Here is a 4,350-nt window from a genome sequence, read left to right on the forward strand (position 1 = left end):
TGTGACTATGTATTATGTAGATCTCCTACGCCTCTCAATCTCTAGTGTCAGACAGTGTCAAATGCTGTTTCTAACTAATTAGGCAGATTCAAAGCCAAGAGACCACATCTGTCTACAGACTGATAGGATTTGTCTTGAATTGCCCTCAGGCAATTGTCCACACTTATAGCAAGGATTTTTTTCAACAGAGTGGGACATTTGCTTCTGTGTGGAGGCTAATTATTATTCTCAGTCTCTAAGTGAGCTTGAACAACTTCACTCTGTGGGGCAAGGTGTTTTTCAATAGGGTGGTTCAACTGTCTTTCCCCCAAGCAAGGGTGCCTATATAGCAAATGTCTGTGTGAGAAATATGATCTCAGCGTGAGGGAATGACTCAACACAGGAAACTGGGGTGTCTGCCTTCTGCGCTGTAACCCCAGAGCACCCAATCCTAGCTTCTGCTCACACAGCTGCACTCCATTCTGCCCTCCCTATGCTGGAGCACAAGATAAGTGGATCTACAGGGAATTTTGTTGGCCCTTTAAGAGGGTGCCTGAATTTCTAGCCGTCTCTCCCAGGCAGACAGCAAAGTGTTACGTGGGTACCCTTTTCAATTCTGATGCAATCTGCTGGGGTGTCCTGATTGGGGATTAGTCCCAGAGTTCTCAATGGCAACTCCCCACAGCTGAGATATCTCTCTGGAACTTATTGCTTGTCAGTGGGTGCCAAGCCAGCCCTTTCATGCCTCCGCCCCTCCTACCAGTCTCTATGCAGTTTCCACTTGAGGTCCTCGCATATCAAGTTGTCTAGTGAGTCTTCTGTTGATTTTTAAGGCAGTTTTTTTGTATTGTAGTTGTAATTCCAGTGTGTATTTTAGTTGTAATTCCAGTTTGGTACTGGGAGCATGTTTGTGCAGTATCTACTTACTCCGCCACCATTTTAATCTATTCACAGCATCATTTTTTAAAAAGAGTCTCAGATTGAAGTTGGGGGAGGAGGGTGGGTCAAAGGAGATCAACCAAAGATCTTCTATGCTTATATGCATAACCTATGAACACAGACAACAGAATAGATTGGTGAAAGCCTGGACAGGGTGCAGGAACAGGCTAGAAGAGGTCAATGGTGGGGCATGGGGGTAGAAAATGGGTCATATATAATACTTTCCACAGTAAAGATTTAAAGACTATTCTTTCCTCCTTGAATTGCCTTTGCACCCTTGTCAAAAATCAGTTCACCTTAATGTAAGGATTTATTTCTGGACTCTCAGTTTTAGTCCATTGATTTATATGTTTTAGGTCAATATCACAATTTTGATTACTCTAGCTTTTAAAAAAATTAAATTTATTGGGGTGACATGGTCAACATTAACATATAGGTTTCAGGTGTGGGTTTCTATGTTACAAGATCTGTATATTGCACCATGTTCCTACCAACCAAAGTCAAATCTTCTGTCACCATGTGTTAGGACCTCCTTCTCCCTCCACACCCTTCTCTCTGTCAACCACCACACTGTTGTTTGTGCTCATGAATTTCAGTTTTATATCTCACATATGAGTGAAATCATATGGTTCTTAGTTTTTTCTGACTGATTTATTTCACTTAGCATAATGTTTTCAAGGTCCATCTATGTTGTTGCAAATGGTGCTATTTCATCCTTTCTTATGGCTGAGTAGTGTTCCACTGTGTACGTGTACCACATCTTTTTATCCAGTACTCTGTTGCAGGATACTTTGGTTGTTTCCAAGGTCCATCCATGTCTTGGCCACCGTGAATAATGCTGCAGTGAACATAGGCGTGCATATATCTTTGCAAATACACGATTTTGAGTTTTTTCGGGTATATACATAGGAATGGGGTTGCTGGGTCATATGGTAGCTCTGTTCTTAATTTTTTGAGGAATCACCAGACTGCCTCCCATAGTTGTACCAGTCTACATTCCCACCAGCCATGAATTAGGGTTCCTTTTTTTCCATAACCTCTCCAACACTTGTTATTGCTTATCTTGTTGATAATGGCCACCCTAACAAGTTTGAGGTGGTATCTCATTTTAGTTTTGACTTGCATTTCCCTAATTGCAGTGAGGTTGAACATCTTTGTATATAAGTATCAGCTGTTCGTATGTCTTCATTTTATTGTTGGAAGTATAACAAATAATAGTACATATGTCTCCTTTTTCCCCCATTGACCTCCCCCACCCCCTGGCACATGGTCTGTGTCCATTGATTATGCTTATATGCCTGCATTCAAGTCCTTGGGTTGATCTCTTACCACCCCACCACCCAAACCCTCCCCAGCCTTCCCGCTGAAGTTTGACAGTATGTTCGATGCTTCTTTGTGTCTGTATCTATTTTTGTTCATCAGTTTATGATGTTCTTTATATTCCACAAATGAGTGATATCATGTGATATTTATCTTTCTCTGACTAGCTTATTTCGCTTGGCATAATGCTCTTCATTCCATCCATGCTGTTGCAAATGGATTTCCTTCCTTTTACAGCAGCATAGTATTCCATTGTGTAGATGTGCCAAAGTTTTTTTAATCCGTTCATCTGCTGATGGACACTTAGGCTGTTTCCAAATCTTAGCTATTGTGAATTGTGCTGCTATGAACATAGGGGTGCATATATCCTTTCTGATTGGTGTTTCTGGTTTCTTGGGATATATTCTTAGAAGTGGGATCACTGGGGGATATATTCAGAAGTGGAATTATTGGGTCCAAAAGAAGTTCCATTTTTAATTTTTTGAGGAAACTGCATAATGTTTTCCACAGTGGTTGTACCAGTCTGCATTCCCACCAGCAGTGCACAAGTGTTCCTGTTTATCCATATCCTTGTCAGCACTTGTTGTTTGTGGATTTGTTAATGATAGCCATTCTGACAGGTGTGAGGTGTTACCTCATTGTTTTGATTTGCATCTCTCGGATGATTAGTGACTTTGAGCATGTTTTCATATGTCGCTTGGCTTTCTGAATGTCCTCTTTTGAAAAGTGTCTATTTAAGTCCTTTGCCCATTTTTTGATTAAATTATATTCCTTTTGTTAAGTTGTATGAGTTCCCTATAAATGTTGGAGATTAAACCCTTATCGGTGATAACATTGGCAAATATGTTCTCCCATGCAGTAGGCTTTCTTGTTTTGTTGATGGTTTCTTTTGCAGTGCAGAAGCTTTTTATTTTGATGTAGTCCCATTTGTTTATTTTCTCCTTAGTTTCCATTTCCCTAGGAGCTGTATCAGGAAAGATAATCCTACAAGAAATGTCTGCTCTTTTGCTGCCTCTGTCTTCTTCTAAGATTTTTATGGTTTCCCGTCTTACATTTAAATCCTTTATCCATTTTGAGATTATTTTTGTGGATGGTATAAGTTGGTGGTCTAGTTTAATTTTTTTGCATGTATCTGTCCAATTTTCCCGACACCATTTATAGAAGAGACTGTCTTGAATCCATTGTATGCTCTTTCCTCCTTTGTCAAGTATTAATTGAGTATAATGACTTGGGTCGATTTCTGGGTTCTCTATTCTGTTCAATTGGTCTGTATGTCTGTTCTTTTGTTAGTACCAGGCAGGCAGTTTTGAGAACCATGGATTTGTAATTTGGCTTGATACCTGGTATTGTGATCCCTCCTACTTTGTTCTTCTTTCTCAAGATTGCTGCAGCTATTCGGGGTCTTTTTTTTATTATTATTCCAGATAAATTTTTGGAGAGTTTTTCCTAGGTCTTTGAAGTACGCCTTTGGTATTTTAATGGGGATTGCATTGAATTTATAATTTGCTTTGGGTAGCATGGACATTTTAAAGATGTTGATTCTACCAATGCATGAATATGGTGTACTCTTCCATTTGTTGATAACTTCCTCTATCTCTTTTTTCAGCATCCTTTAATTTTCTGAGTCCAGGTCCTTTATCTCCTTGGTTAACTTTATTCCTAGGTATCTTAATTTCTTTGTTGAAATTGTAAATGTGATTTTTTTTTTTAGTTTCTCTTTCTGTGAGTTCATTATTGGTGCATAAAAAAGCCATAGAGTTCTGGATATTGATTTTGTATCCTGATGCATTGTCAAATTCATTTATTCGAATATTTTTTTTTTCATGGAATCTTTAAGGTTTTCTATGTTTAATATCATGTCATCTGCGAATAATGACAATTTTACTTCTTTTCTAATTTGGATGCCTTTGATTTCTTCGTCTTTTGTGATGGCCACGGCTAGTATTTCCAGTACTATGTCAAACAAGACTGGTGAGAGTGGGCATCCCGGTCTTGTTCCTGTTTTTAGGGGAGATGGTTTTAGTTTTTGCCTTTTGAGTATGATGTTGGCTGTAGATTTGAAATATATGGCCTTTATTGTGTTGATGTTTGATCCCTCTATTCCCACTTCAT

This window comes from Myotis davidii, unplaced genomic scaffold, assembly GCF_000327345.1.
Source record: "Myotis davidii unplaced genomic scaffold, ASM32734v1 scaffold1827, whole genome shotgun sequence".
Lineage (NCBI taxonomy): Eukaryota > Metazoa > Chordata > Mammalia > Chiroptera > Vespertilionidae > Myotis > Myotis davidii.